This window comes from Sceloporus undulatus, chromosome 5, assembly GCF_019175285.1.
Source record: "Sceloporus undulatus isolate JIND9_A2432 ecotype Alabama chromosome 5, SceUnd_v1.1, whole genome shotgun sequence".
NCBI lineage: Eukaryota > Metazoa > Chordata > Lepidosauria > Squamata > Phrynosomatidae > Sceloporus > Sceloporus undulatus.
This window is the reverse complement of record NC_056526.1, coordinates 87,920,146-87,936,297: the sequence shown is the minus strand read 5'-3', so window position 1 is coordinate 87,936,297 and position 16,152 is coordinate 87,920,146. Positions and strand designations below refer to the sequence as shown.

The window sequence follows — 16,152 nt, the reverse complement described above, 5'->3', positions numbered from 1 at the left end:
TCTCTAGTTGAATTTTCATGTTAAAATTATTCCTTGAGGGCAGCCTCTGTCAGCTTCCTTTGTAGCACTGACCTTTGATGTAGTTAGCACAGAAGGCACAATTCCCTGGGAACCTGTCTGTCTGTCTTGGCACTGTGAGGAAACAAGTGCCGAAAGGTTCAGAAGACATGATATGTTGGTGGGGGTCCAGCACGATGAAGTTCCTTGTTTCTTTTCCTGAGATATTTTATTCCCACCTACTTCTCATCCTTGTTTATGTTTGTATACCTACCACATAATTAACAGACACTGGTTTTTGAGGTATTTGAAGTGGTTGCTGTTTCAGAGCAGCACCTTTGAGGGCTTTTCCCCCTGTCATGGTGTGAGCATGTACGTGTGCACATGCCCAAATCTTAAGTAAATCTCCGTCAGAAGAATTCCTGAGAAAAGCTTGAGAGATTAGGAAATGGATCACTTATCCAAATGTTCTTTTTCACTGCTTCCTTATTTTGGTTTGGTTTTTGATTCCTGGGTTAGTTGCCTCTTTTTTCATCTGTATTATCTTTTTCCATCCATATTGCAAACCTGGATCAGATAGTAAAGATCACCAAAGAATTTTAGAAGAAAATCAGCCTGTTTTTTATAGATTATAGGTGCGTTACAGACCGCCCAAAATGGGCGGTCTCGCGCTGCTGCCGGTTGTTGCGTCTGGGAACTGCAGCAGCCAAACCGCGTGGTTCCCGGACACAGCAACAAAGAAGCACCAAAGTGGTGCTTCTTTCTGGGCCCCGGAAGAGGCACTGCAAGGCATGAGGCACGCACTCGCGGCGCCACTTCCGGTGCACGACCTCCGGACGCTGTGTGTCCGCGACGTCAAATGGTGGCACCCATCTGTAGGCGGCGCTGCCGCCATTTTGATGCACTCGTTATGCACAAGGGACAAGGTGCGTCAGGAAGCAGTGCCCCTCGTGCGTTAACGACGGCGCCGCTATGGGCCCATCTGTAATGCGCCATAGTAAAGCCTTTGATTGTGCAGATCATGAAAAACTATGGATCACTCTTAAAAAAACGCATATTACACAGTGATTATCCTAATGCGTAACCTGTACTTAGGACAAGAGGCCACTGACAGGACACAAAGAGAAACAGAATAATTTCCAATTGGCAAGGGGGTCAGGCAAGGCTGCATTTTATTACCTTCTCTTTTTAACTTGCATGCTGAAAGTATTGTACCTAAATCTGGAATAGTCTCTGAGGAGGGAGGTGGGAAAATTGGAGGAAGGACCATCAACTATTTAAGATATACAGATGACACCATGCTGTTGTTGTTAACAGTCATCAAGTTGACTTTGACTTATGGTTAGGGTTGCCATAAGTCAGGAACTCCAAACCGGGACAAATGTAGGACAACAGTTTCAGATGTAGGACACATTTTTTAAAAATGGAGGACACACAAAAATTGATGCTTTTTTAGAAATGTTAATATAAATTCATGTTTCTTAGGCATGATCAAAATGGAGGACATTTGGCCATTATTCCTAGACAGATGGCAGAAATGGACTTTCCTTTCTGGCCAGCCCCCTCTCCCCATTTCAAACAGCACATTTGGGCATTGAACATGGCTTTATTTTAACATTGCCTCTTGCATATTTCAGAGGCTTATTCCATAACCAAACCCTTTGGGTTTAACACTGAACATGGGTTAACATGGCTATGCATATCAAACATGGTTAAACAAAAAGTGGATTTGCCCTCGGTTTCAGGTGTCTTGCACCAACTATACTTCTCAGAAGTGTGTACTTGGTCAAGGGACTTTGGTTTTTCTTCATTTTGACTTGTTTTGTCTGTATTCCACCCCACTAAATAAAGGAGACATGAAATGGAGTTAATGGGTACAAGTTGTTAAACAAAAAAGTCTTGTAAGACTCTGTAGGCAAGAGGTGCACCATGTTAAGAACTGCATTAGGCACACTTAGGCTGCTGCCACACTGCAGAATTAAAGCAGTTTGACACTGCTTTCACTCTCATCACTCCATCCTATGGAATCCTGGGATTTGTAGTTTGTTGTGCTGCCAGGGCTGGGCTTTGAAATCTCAGGCATAAGAAAAGCAAAAGGCTTGGGCTGCATCTACACTGGAGAAATAATCTGGTTTGAGATCACTTTAACTGCCTTGTCTGAATGCTGTGGCATTCTGGGAATGGTGGTTTGTTCCAGCACCACAGCAAAATGGCAGTTAAACCCCCTGTAAAGCTCTCTGACCAAGGTGACCAATGCCCTCTCCTCAAAATGTAGGGCCCTCAAGCAAAAAATGTAGGACATGACCAAAAATAAAAGCTAAAAACACCCATGTAATTATAAATCCATGCTTCTTAGCAATGATCCAAATGGAGGACATGTCCTGGAAAAGGAGGAGGATGCCTGGTCACCTTGTCTCTGGTCCAAAATACACTGCAGAAATAAAACATAGCTGGACTGAAATGCCCAGAGTTCCTCACCAAAGCTGCATCCACACTGAGGAAAGAATCCAGTTTGAGAGTGACTTAACTGTCCTGGGTTAGTGCTGGGGAATCCTGGGAATTGTAGTACACTGTGGCCCCAGAGCTATCTCTGACAGGGAGTCCCATAACCCTCCAAACGTAGTTGAACTGCAGTGCCCAGAATGCCTCACCAGTTGCATCCACACTGAGGAAATGCTCCAGTTTGAGACTGCTCAGTGCTGGGGAATCCTGGGAATTGTAGTCTGTTGTGGCCTCAAAGCCATCACTGACAGAGAAGTCTCAATGTCTCCCAAACACTAGCATTCCCAGGATTCCTTACCATTGAGTTAAAGCAGTCTCAAAGTGGGTTATTATTCCTGCAGTGTGTGTGAGAGATATAAAAGCTAGGGACTGGATCTCTGTGTCCAAAACACACTGCTTTGACTGCCAGGGCTCAGTGCTATGGAATCCTGGGAACTGTAGTTTATTGTGGCACCAGAGCTCTCTGACAGAGAAGGCCAAATGCCTCACAGACACCAGAATTCGAGAGCATTGAGCTTTGGCAGTTAAAGGGGTCTCAAAGTGCAGGGGGGGGGGGAGAGAAAAGCCAGGGAGTTTGAATGAGCAGCTCACCTCGGCTGTGGCTGCTCTGAAAGGAAGAGGAGGAGGGAGGGAGGGATGGACCCAAGGGAAGTGGCCAGGACCATCCGGAGGAGCCCCTGCTTTTCCTGATCATCGCAGCCTCCTCCCTTCCACCAGCAAGAGGCTCTGTTCCCAAGCGATGCCTCCTCCTCCTCCTCCTCACCTCCTGGCCCTGAAGGCTCTTCCTGAGTCTGGCAGCAACCTCCTCAAACCGGGAAAAAGCTGAGTCAAGGAGGAAACCGTGCAGGGACGCCCCCTAGTGGTGAAAAACCGGGAATGTCCCGCTGGCAGGAGGGATATGGCAAGCCTACTTATGGTGACTCTATGGATGAGAGACCCCCATGTCACCCTGTCATCAGCAGCCCTGCTCAGGCCTTGCAGACTCAGAGCTGTGGCTTCCTTGATTAAGACTATCCACCTGTAATATTATCCTAAAAGGTGGTGTATATTGGTGGTCCTCATGAGCAGTGATCACACCTTCTTGAAATCTGGAGAAATTAGAGCTGAAACACAGCTCGAAAGAGGAAGGTAACTACAGGGATATTTTCACCAGTACTAACTACAAAGAGTACTCCAGTTTCAGTAAATCATTTTATTTAGAAATGTATAAGGGTGCATGCAAATATTAAAAAAGTGAGGAATCTTAAGAATCATATGAGGCTTTCAGAAAGGAAGGTGTGAAAGGTTGGATAGAGAGAAATTGGGGATTAAAGAGGGTGATAATTACTAGTCCTGAAGAGAGGTCTATGGAAAATGCAGCACTGCTTCCAGTGCTGTTTAGAGGGATAATGGCGCAGACCATGTCTCAAAGTTACAAAGAGGGATCCTGGTTTGTGAACAATGTGGCTAGGGCTGGGGCAGGTGATTTTTATACCCTCAGGGGGTGCGTTGTGTTATCAGAGGTCTTGATGGCTTTCCCAGGGGATTGACAAAAGGGCCCAAAATGGATTGATGGCCTTGATTTTGGAGTGGTAATACACTGATTAGATTTGAGACAATCCTTTGATGATTAGGTACGAAAGGAATGGTAATTTAAAAGTGGGATGAAACAGACTGGGAGAATGAAGTGGCTTCTGGCTGCTTTGGAGGCATGCCGATTAGACAGTGCACATCGCCAAAGTGACTGGAAGTCGTGCCCAAGCTGTACTCCGGTTCTTTGGTCTGTAGCAAAAAGGAGGTTAAAAAATCCTATTCCTGTCAGATTCTGTCTGCATGACCCACCTTGGGAGTGGGCCATGCAGTCAGTGGGGTTCAGACCCGCTTCTGGCCAGAGTGGACTTGGGCTGCTCTTTCCCACCTGTCTGCTCTGGCCCTATGTTAAGGAAGATGGGTGTTGGAGAATTGGAAGCTATAGTTGCATCCACAGTAGACAATATTGTTACAACTGTACCTTATTCTAATCTAATAGCTGAGCGATGTATATTAATAGCCCAGACTCTTCAGATTACCTGCTCTAAATTAAACTTTGGCTCAGCTGACCTCGATGGCGGGGGAAAGACAACTAAACTCTACTAGCCCGAATAAATACCATACAAACCACCTACACTCAGCTCTTCTTATCCATGGATTCTTTATCCATGGATTCAAGCATCCACAGCTTGAAAATATTTCAAAAATATATTAATTTCCAAAAGTAAACCCTGATTTTGCAATTTTATATATGGAACACTATTTGATTATGCCATTGTATTTAATGGGACTTGAGAATCCACAGATTTTGGAATCCATAAAGGGCCCTTGAACCAAATCCTAGCGGATACCAAGGGCCCACTGTAGTCTGAACTTTGATGCAGATCCTCAATGGAAAGATACTCAAGAGGCTAAGCCTCATTGTAATGAGCTGAATAAATCAACACCTAAGAAAAGAGGTGAAAAATAGCTGAATATATCAATACCTAAGAAAAGAAATTGCCTTTTTCAGCAAGTCTCTAGCAATATATGTCTGTCCCTTTAATGAACAATGCTTTAGCTGGAGTGCAATTTCTAGAGCTAATAACTAAAAACTCTGAAAATAAGAAATTTGTTAAGCAAACTCTGAAAATAAGAAATTTAAAATACAGTGCGCCTGCATCATACGTGGGTGTGCCATCCACGGCTTTCAGCTTATGCTGAAAGCTGCGCACCAGAAGAGGTAACGGTGCTGCGCTGCGCCACGCACACGAGCCCCATTGTTTTCAATGGGGCTTGAGCATACGTGGTATTTCCCTTACGTGGGGTGGTGGTGTCCGGAATGTAACTACTTTTTGAAGCTGATTATTACTCAAGATATTTACTTGGTTTCACTAACCCATCTATTACAAATCGTATGATGAGCAAGAGACTACACCTGGAAGCCCTGATATTTTGAAAGGTAAAGGTTTCCCCTTAACATGAATGTCTAGTCATAACCGACTGTAGGGCTAGTCTCAAAGGTGCAACAAGCCCTTGGCATACAGGTAAATCATTTAGTTGTATTTAGATTTGACTTGTTGTCACAGTCCCTCCCCTGCGTCTCCATACTTTTTTTGGAGTAACATGATACTTGTTACATAATATATGACTGTATTACATGTGTTTGTATTGTAGATACTTGTTAAGACAAGGTGAGAATCATACAGCCCTTCAAATAGTTTCTGACTGCAACTCCTATCATTCCTCAGTATTGGCTATGCTGGAAATTGCAGTTTAAAAACAGCTGAAAAGCCACATTATTTGCTCCCCTGATAATATGCAAAGACCTATATTATTAGTATGCTGCTTCTCAGTTCCTGCATTATGACTAAGTGGGAACTGTTCCATAGCAATTAAACATTAAGTGATTTTTAAAGAATTAAATATAACAGTACACAAGTTAATGCAAATATTCCCCAGTATTTAGTCTTGTTTGTAATTATGCTTGGTTTGTAAGGATGGATGATTCTACCAGTCAAACAGATTTCCTGTGGCAGTCAGTGCTCATTAGCAGGGTTTTCTTTAAAATGCAATTGTAAGCTAAATCGAGAAATTCATATTTAAAAATTCAGTCACCTTGCAGTTGATTGTAATTAAAAATACCCTGGGCAATAAATTTTGTTCTTTGTTTATAAGACAGGTATAATTAGTAAAAACCTAGTGGTTCACATGTTGCTAGTTTTAATTTGGTGATAAGGCAAGCAGGCAGGCAGGCTGTGAAGATGAACGATTAGTGTGAGGTCTTCTCCTCTTTGTTTTCTACACACACAATAATTATTTTTATCCTTTGTGATTTTAACAAGCTCCTTTTTCATGGAGTCCAGAAGTATTCTGCTCATAACTATTAGGACATGAAATCTGAAAGGCAAGATATGCTGGGTTAAAAACATGCAGTCTGTGCTCGAGTTGTATGCATTGTTTATGCATTGATTTTAAGTGAAGCTATGCTGCATGATAAATAGTACTTCAGCTTAAGAATTAACTATACAACATGAATAGTTTGCATGAAGAAGTTCACAAGATCTTTCCTGAAAACAGATTCTTCAGTACATTCAGTTCTTTTTCAGTGACTTTTTTTTTTCAGGGAAAGACATAAATGGTTTTTAACATTTTAACTGTATGTTTCAAATTATTTTTTTAAGTGTTGTTAGTAGCTTAATTCTAGTAAGTAAGTAAGTTTAATGTCCTAACATTAATGTATTAATGTGAGTTTAAAGACATAACAGAGAACATTAGGAACACATAACAGTGGCTTCTGTTTTAATTTCAATTTTGTATTTTTAGCTACATTGTATTTGTTTTAATTTAATTTAATATAATCTGTTTTGAGTCCTAATTTAGGGGGAAACACGAGGTAGAGATGATTGTTATGATATGATATCATATTGAACATATCCATATGTGTCATATTGTTAACAGACAGAATAATTACTTGTGTATTTTCAAGTCATTTCTGACTTATGGAGACCCTAAGGTGACCCCAAAATGGGATTTCTTTGGCAAGATTTGTTCGAAGAGGGTTGCCTTTGCCTTCCTGTGAGGCTGAGAGAGTGTGACTTGCCTAATGTCACCCAGTGGGTTTCCACAGCTAAACATGGTTTCAAACCCTGGTCTCTAGAATCAGTCTAATGTTCAAAACAAGTATACCACATTGGCTCAGGATAACTACTATACAACACTAAAGCTTAAGAGGGCATAGTAGTGATAGTGGTACATTCAGAGGAACTCCTCATCATGTAGAAACAAACAGTGCTAGCCTGTTTGTGGTAACCTGCAGTGTAGTCCTGTGCATTTAATAATAATAGTAATTTATTTATATCTTCTGCTTCTCCCTTTGGATCGAAGCAGGATTACAACATTTAACTCAAAAGGCCCAGTTTATCTAATGTGTCATCTTGCCTTGAGGCTTGTATGCTTTCAGTGATTTCCTTCCCCAATTATTTTTTTACAGGATGAGCCAAGAGATCTAATGTGTTAAAAGAAGGGGTGGGGCGCGAAACTATAGTTCTATTGATCTGACTCTTTTGCCCCTTCAGTTGCAGGTTTTTGTACTGATGTTTATGGTTGTGTTCTGTCTTCCTCACCTGGAAGAGCTGTAACTTCAGTGATTATTCATTAATGCATGTTCCACTGTAAAATACAACAGGGACTGTGCCATTACACTTTGCAACTGTTGTCTGAAGGCACAGAGATCAGGTGCTTTCATACTATACAATTATAATGCTATGTAGCAACAATGTACAAATACAAGAACTCGTGGTCAGGGAGGGCATTAGTGGGGCTTTTTACCACTTGCCTGCAGGGACGTAGCTAGGATTTTAGGAAGGGGGGGGTCCAGACTAAGTGCAACCATTATAATGGGGCTTGGGTGCGGCAGCGCAGCAGCACACACCATTCATTTTTCTAATGGAAGGGGGGGGTCTGGACCCCAAGAACTCCCCCCCCCCCCCCGGCTACGTCCCTGTTGCCTGTGATTCATGTTCTCTCGTGTGGTTTTTATATTTACACAGTGCTCACAGCTATAGAAGCATTATTTGTGCTCACTCAACACACTAGAGTGTTTATATGTGTGTTAGCTCCAACCCCTCTGTCATAATATGTATTGCCCTTTATATGTGGAGGGTGAGAGTCTGGACTGACAGTCCTGAACTCAGTTTTTCCAGGGTTCCAAATCACATGGAGAACCTTTGTAGATATAGGTGGCTTTCTGGCTCAGAAAATCACCCTCTGCATGAAGATGGTGATGGAAATTATCATAAAGAGGGCATGGTTGCCATGCTGCCCCTCCTTCTGTTTTAAGTAAACACAATTGAAGGCCATCTGAACAGAGCTAGAATATGACACTGCAAATAACAGCTTATCACAGAGCTATGACACTTTTGATATTCTGGGAAACAATAATTTGCATTATTTCTGAGGTTTTAGCCTGAATGTTGGTACTTTGGTAGAGAAAACAGCACCACCTAGCAACAAGCAGGAGGCATTAGCAACTTGATGGAGCCCTGGCATTTCCAGAAGTACAAAAATACCCTATTTAAAAAACAAACAAACTCTCCATTCCCTAAAGGTGAGGAAAACCAAAGCAATTCATTGTGCACATTCATAGTACAAAGCAGTACTCTGAAATGAGTGTACTCTGTGGACATTAGGGAATTTAATATCTGATTATTTTAATATTTGATTGTCCTCAGAAATAACATCCACAGTTTTTGGTTGTTGTTGTTGTTGTTGTTTTTTGCTGAGGACAAAATGAATATTTTTACACACCTTGAAGTGTCTCAGGAAATTATTCTACACAATTGTACTTTTTTTGCATGAGAAGTGTGTGCCTGCGGGAGGGAGGTGTTGTCCAAAAAACAGTTTCCAGATACCCACATGCTGATTGCTGTTTTCTTTGTGGAAAAAAACCAACACTCTTCACAAAACAAAATCAAGTGTCTATTTTTGTGTGTGTGCAAGATTGTTGTTTTTATGCAAGATTTTTGTTGTGCGAGATATATATTGCAAAAGATTTGTTTTCTATGGAGAAAAACCAACTATCTTATACAGAAACACACACATATCTGTTTGGAGACAGCTTTTTTTTGTGCTTACTCCAGAATTTTCATGTTAAAAAAAAATCAACGTGTACTTCTGCACCAAATAATTTTCTGTAACAATTCAGAATGTGTGAATACTGGGCAAAAACTGTGCAGAATTCTGACCACTATCTTATTTTTCCTGACCAGATTTTTAGAGTTTTGGAAAGCTAATTTTTGAGCCAGGAAGCAAATTAATGATACATTTTCTTTCCATCCATAGTTCCATCCGCTGTATGTTTGGAGAAGGATGGAGGAAAATCAGTTGACAGGGAAATGAAAATCCTGGAAAGATAGCATGGGTGATTGACTGGAACATTAACCAGGAGCACTACACATGCCACTGTTTTCTCCAAGGCCAGCTCTTTTGCTATCATCTATTCTAGGTCTCCTTGAATATATTTTTTGAAAGAAAGAAAGAAAGGAGAAGAGGTATATCCCCTTGAATTTTTATAACAGAAAGAGAGTGGGGCAACTTACAATTTTGGAGGAGAAATTAAAATGAATTTCAGAGCTATAAAAGTACTGCTTAGCAGCGGTTAACTCTTTGCTCAAAACATTTCCTTCAAAGAGTCTAAATGGCAGAATTTACAGTTGAAGAACCAGTGGCATAACTAGGGGGGTGCAAACCACCCAGGTGACACCATAAGGAGTGTGTGACACCATTGCTCCTCAAAAAGTGACCTTTTGGCAGAAATGGGCTGTGGCATTCACTGCTTCCCTTTTAAATGCTTTAAGAGATGGGAGCTGGGTGGAGCTCAGTGGGAGGAGAAAGGAGAGTCCCCAGAATTTTTGAAAAATTAAAATTTCAAATTTCAAAATTTTAATTATTTTTTAATTCCTTTAAATTTTTGCTTAAAAACATCACATTTTAACCAAGTCTTTACTATGTATATATAAATACATTTAGGTTGCGCATATGATATTGTAATTTGAAGATATAATTTTAATTTTGGTAGTTGTTTATGTCACAACTATTAACATTACATTCAGTGGTATATGTTAATTACGATTTATGAGTAACATTAATCCAAAAAAGCATTACAAAGGATGCTATATGGTGTGAAATGGGGGGGGGGTGTGTGTGTGACACCATGAGTTATTGAACTGGACCACACCAACATTAGTGACACCACTGTGGAAAGCAATATTGTAAGAAAGAAAGAACTGGAAAAAAAAGGAGACCCACTGTATCGGTGGGCTTGCCATCTGTGAACCTGAGCATCTGTGGATTGTCAATGGCACCACATGGACATGACTGCACCAACATGGTAAATGACTATAATGCATGTGTGCTCTTTCTCCTCTATAGAGGGAAGAACCAAACTCTCATGGATGGGAAGGGTGTCATACCTGGTAATGGTAACAGTGCAACCCAAGATTGATTCATTTGGATACTAGGCTCAGTTAGGGAGGTCATGGGTCAACAAGACCAAAGCAGAGCAGTGGAAGATAAAGAGGCCTGGAGATGTGTCATTCACAGGGTCGCCATGAGCCGAGGTCCACTCGAAGGCAGCTAACTACCAAGCAAGCTAATTGTTTTGAATGGGCTTTACTTCCAGATAAATGTGTATGGGATTCCAGCCATTTGTGTGAGAGTAGTTCCCACTGAACTCATTTACTAGGGCATATATCACACTATAGTACAGTGTAACGTATTTCTGAATAAGCATGCATAAGTGTGCACTGTAACATTTGCAAAACACAAATAGTTAATAGGTAAGCATAAGGTATTTTGTGTATTAAATTGATTTTTAAAGAGTGAAATTGAGGGGAAAAATAAAGGATAATTTAGGATACCCATCATAATATGGGTCTGGAATGGTAACACTTTGCTCTGAAGTGAGTATGAAACATGGTTTTGTGGCTACTGCAAACACAAAATGTGGCTGTGCTTTTATAAAAACCTTGGTTACAAGCCTCTGATTTATTATTTAACTGTACATTGTGTTCAGTTCAGCAGGGAAGCCTTTTCTCCCTGCAGTTCTATTGAGACCTGTATGTGTCAAGTTACTGTTTCATGGTGACATGGACATCTTTCTAGATTCCTTGCTGCTTCTGTGCACCTTCCACAGAGTTTATTTTCATAATTGTCTCAGTGCACATAGAAAACTAGCTTCCACTACGTTTATTGCTCTTAATGCACAGTGTGGTCATGGAAGCATAATGCCATAGACCACTGCTCCAGTGATTATCATTTTTATCAATGACAAAATTATGGGGATACTGAATTAATTCTGTTCCCATTACAATATGTGTGTCATTAGCAGCCAATTCTATTGGCAAGGCACAAATATCTTGTAATACTCTGCACTGGGTTTTGCAGAGAATACATCCTCTTTGTATCCCTGGCTTAAAGTTTAGTCAAAGCATTTTTGTGCACTGGGAAAAAGCAGAGAAGTCTCTAAAGGGACACACAATATAATATTCTAGAATCTGTCACTGGTTTGTGATGCTGAAATGTAATTTTCACATTTGAGGTTTTGAGGAAGTGGATTAAAAATGGAGGCTTGGTCCTGAAATGTGACAGGGGTGTCACATATGATTTTTCAAGAAGACATTAAAATCATGATATTTTTTCAAATTGCATTGTTCTGGTGGAAACACTCTCTATCTTTCCTCCTGCATTTTGAAAATCCTGTTACAATGTATTTTATCAAGAAGTGCTGCTGTTTTTGATGTGAGAGGAGGTCTCAGTATTTAGGGGCAAGGCATTTTAAGGGAAATGGTTGATGGATATTCATTCTCCCATTCAAAAGAAAAGTGGGAATTATGCCACTCTTCAGATTTGGTTGGGCTGCTACTTCCAGCAGCCCTTGCCAGCAATGGTGAGGCATGCTGGGAGCTGTTGTCAAGTAACATCTGAAGGGTCACATGAATCCTGTCAGTGTGTTTAAATAGCTGGCTGTTACACCAATGTAAAATATACTGAAATGTCTAATATCAGAACTATAAGACTATCTGTGCATATATAGGATTAGACAGAATTGAAATGAAAATATGTTATTTATTTTTATATTTCATGGTAAAAGAACAATTTTTTACTTTTCTGCAAAGAAACTTTTCATTTGTAGCTCTCTCCTTCAACATCTTAATAGACAATAGAGTTTATTGCATGCACTTTTCAGCCCGATCCGAGCATGGGATGGGATCGGCTGGAATGGGGGAAAACTGGTTTTACCACACACAAACTTTCTGCTGCGCTGCTGCCCAACCAGCACCCGTCCCCTAGCCACACTTTTCCCAGCGATTTTGCTACCACGGAAGCCTTCCGTACCACCAAAATCAGCCAGCAGAGCATGGCTGAGGGGCGCGTAATGGTCACAGAAGCAATTTTGTGTATGATAAAACCCGTTTTCCCCATTCCAGTCCGATCCCGTCCTGTGCCCAGATCGGGCTAAAAAGTGCATGCGATAAACTTCAATCAAAAGCTTTGAAATTGCTAAACCAAGGGGAAAAGCACTTTGCCCTTTAAGGCAAGAAAAGGAATCACATAGCTTGTGGATCATACCCTGCTATATAACTATGGACCTGTGTGTGCGCACGTGCACACGCCTTGAAGTTGCGTGTCAAATTATGGCAGATCCATGAATCTCATAGGTTTTTCTTAGACAAAGAATACCCAGAAGTGGTTTTGCCAGTCCTTCCTCTAATCTGAAGTATAGCTTACCACACCTGATATTTTTTGGCAGTCTCCTATTCAAGTACTAACCACTGGTGCCTGTATTAGATCAAATTATACACTGGGGTTTCGAGCCTTTGAGCTTTGGCACTTTCCTTCGAAATTAAGCCCTGACTTGTGAACGTATGAAAAATTCCCTTAACACATTACAGCATATAGGAGAGGGATTTCATTAGGATGTTTTTCAGAAATGCGGATGGCTTGTAAAAATCCTCCCTAAGCAAGCTTCCCCTCCTCTACAGGTTTCATGTGATCACAGCTAGAATTTTAGATCAGATTTAATCAAATTGCGCTTTGATTTAATCAAATTGCACTTCCCAAGAGCCTCCTCCCCATATTGAGAAACACCACCTATGGCTAAAATTATTGAGTGTCTGTGTATGGAACACCCCCTTCTGTTTTAGTCATTACCAGCACAGCACTACTGCATGAAAAAGGCTAGAAAAATAAACAGAATATGAAAAAGGAAATAAAATATTGTGCCATGTTGGTTTCTAGGCTCAGATGGGTAAAGACTGAGCCCTCCATTCTTTGTTTTCCTGAAATGAAATATTACTGTAGCTTGATGCTCATAATACTGAACATAGTAACCCTCAAGGGGAATCACTAATGTGGACAAAACATAATTACAGGCTCTCAGTTCCTGTAATCTCTTCCCACCTCCCCTCTCTCTGCCAGTCATTTCTTTCGCTGCCCCATCCTTAGCTGTTTGCTAGAGACAAAAAGGTCTCCTATGGTTCAAAGCTTAAATTAAAATGTTCCTGCTGGATGTATGGCTTCCCAAAAACAATGTGGAGACACAAACCTTGCTAATGCAAAGATCACATCTCTGTTATTGGAACTCATATCCACTCATTCTCTGTGTTTAAATAATGAATTTGTTTTCAGGTTTCTGTGGAGGACAGCTCAAGAAATATCACCGTAAATGCCATGCCAGATTAGATTACACTCACAAATATTGTGAAAATGGCTGGATTTAAATAAGTGAACAGCTATAGCTATTTTCACACTCTTCTCAAATGATAGACAGTTGGGGGCTTCCTTTGCTTCTGAGCCTCCTTCTAGCATGAACATTTCAGTGAGGATTATAGAGCTCTGCTCCCCCCCAAAAAAATTTGGTAAGGAATAAGTCTGTCTCTCTCTTTGTATATGTGTGTGTGTGTGTGTGTGTGTGTGTGTGTGAGGGAGAGGGAGAGAGAGAGAGAGAGAGAGAGAGAGAGAGAGAACTATGGGGAGAGGAGGAACTGTATCATGATTTGTGGAGAACAGAAGAAGCCACAAAGGATGGGATGGGTTTTTTGAGTTGACTGAATGGTAGACCATGACACAAATGAACCAACATTCTTCAGGGGCTGACAATGGGAGGCATGTAGGAAAGTAGGTGTCTCACTGGGGGCAACAAGACTTTAAAGTGTTGCCACAAAGGAAGCTGTATTTTGGGTTGTGATTCAGGTAGTAATGTGTCTTGGAATAGGTCTGGTGCTGGGAACATGTGTGCCGTGGACTCTGCTAAATATTCAAAGAATCTGAGCCTGAAATTTTTTATTACCTTGGGCTCTTTCTCACTTCAGATTAAGTCTCAAATTCCAAAATCCAAAATTGTCCACATGGAAGACTGAGATAGTGACACCTTTGTTTTCTGATGGTTAAGTGTACACAAATTTTGTTTCATGCACAAAATTATTTAAAATTTTACATATAAATTTACCGTCAGGCTATGTATTTTGCTTATAGAGGTATAGAAGAATCATAAGTGAATGTAATGTTTAGAATTGGGTCCCATCTCTAAGATATCTCATTATGTATATGCATATATTCTAAAACAAAAACACCAAGAAACAAAATCCAAAATGCTTCTGGTCCTAAGCATTTTGGATAAAGGAGCCTCAACCTGTATATATTTACAGTGGTACCTCGGGATACGAATTACCCAGCTTACGAATTTTTCGGGATACGAAAAAATCCCATAGGGATTTATTGTTTCGGGTTACGAACGTTTTTTCGGGTTACGAAAAAACGCCGGCGCTGTTTAAATGGAGCCGCGGCAGAGCCGCGGCTTTTTTCCCCATTAGCGCCTATGGCAATTCGGGTTACGAAGGTTTTTCGGTTTACGAAATTAGCCGCGGAACGAATTAATTTCGTAACCCGAGGCACCACTGTATAGTATTATCCTTGCTTATGTAATCGATGTGGCTGCATTCTATGGAATCCTGCAGTTTGTATTTGGATGGGGCACCAGAGATCTCTGACTGAGAATACTAAATGCCCTTCCCTAAAATGCAAATCCTAGGATTCCTTAGGATGCAGAAATGGCAGTTAAATTGGAATTACAGTCCTAGTACTGTGTAGTATGATTGGGTCCCTTGGCCTCACTAGGCTGAGAATTTTGTGTATGGGGTAAAAGGGAAACATCAGTGAGAGACCAGCAACAGAAAACATTCTGTGCATGCTACAGGTCTCGGGTTCAATTTGTAGCATTACCAGGTAGGCCCAAACGAACATTTGTCTGAAAGCCTAGAGAAGCTCTGCTAGTCACTGTATATATTACCAAACTGGCACAGATGGGCTGATATTGTATAATGCAAGTTTGCATGTTCAGTTTTCTTTCCCTGCCCTGTATGTACAGTCAACCCCTCACATCCATGGATTTTTATCCACAGATTCAACCAACTACAGCTTGAAAATATTCCAAAAACAAACCTTGATTTTGCCATTTTACATAAGGGGCACCATTTTATTATGCCATTGTATATAACGGAACTTGAACATCCACAGATTTTCGTATCTACAGAGGGTTCTGGGACTAAGCCCCAGTGGATTGCAAGGGGCCACTATATATATATATACAATAGATCTGTGCATACCGAAGTGTAAAATATGTAACTATTAGCTGATGGAAAAGACCAGGAAGGTAAAGAGAAACTTTTCTATTCCAGCAGTAGGGAAAGAGGTGGGAAACATTGTCAATTTTCTGGTCTCTGCAGTGCCAGATCCATCAACTTTAACTGAAGTGTTTTTCTCTCTCCTTATGACAACTGGACAGGACAGCTATTTATTTTGGAAATTTAGAGAATGTGGTGTGATTTTCCTCCTGGCTGTAGCATAGCTGAACCTGGTAGCCACATAGAAGAGGGGTGACACTTTGCATTCAGCATTTCCACTTTTGTGGCTTAATGACAGGTGAAACAGTTTTCTTGTATACTATTAGAGAAATTTACAGAATGAATGTCTTGATATTGACAGGATCAGTTTTTGGCAGTGGGACTGAACCATTGTTCACAGCGATCTTTGTTAGGCCCTCAAATAAAATGAATAGGCTTGCCAAAGAGCAAAGGCATCTTTTAAGAGTTTCATGAAAAGGAT

General features: G+C 40.8%; 1 protein-coding gene across 1 annotated transcript in view; it reads left to right on the top strand.

Annotated features, from left to right (window-relative positions):
- Nucleotides 1-16,152, top strand: part of CACNA2D1 (calcium voltage-gated channel auxiliary subunit alpha2delta 1) — a 577,268-nt gene that overhangs the window by 113,425 nt on the left and 447,691 nt on the right.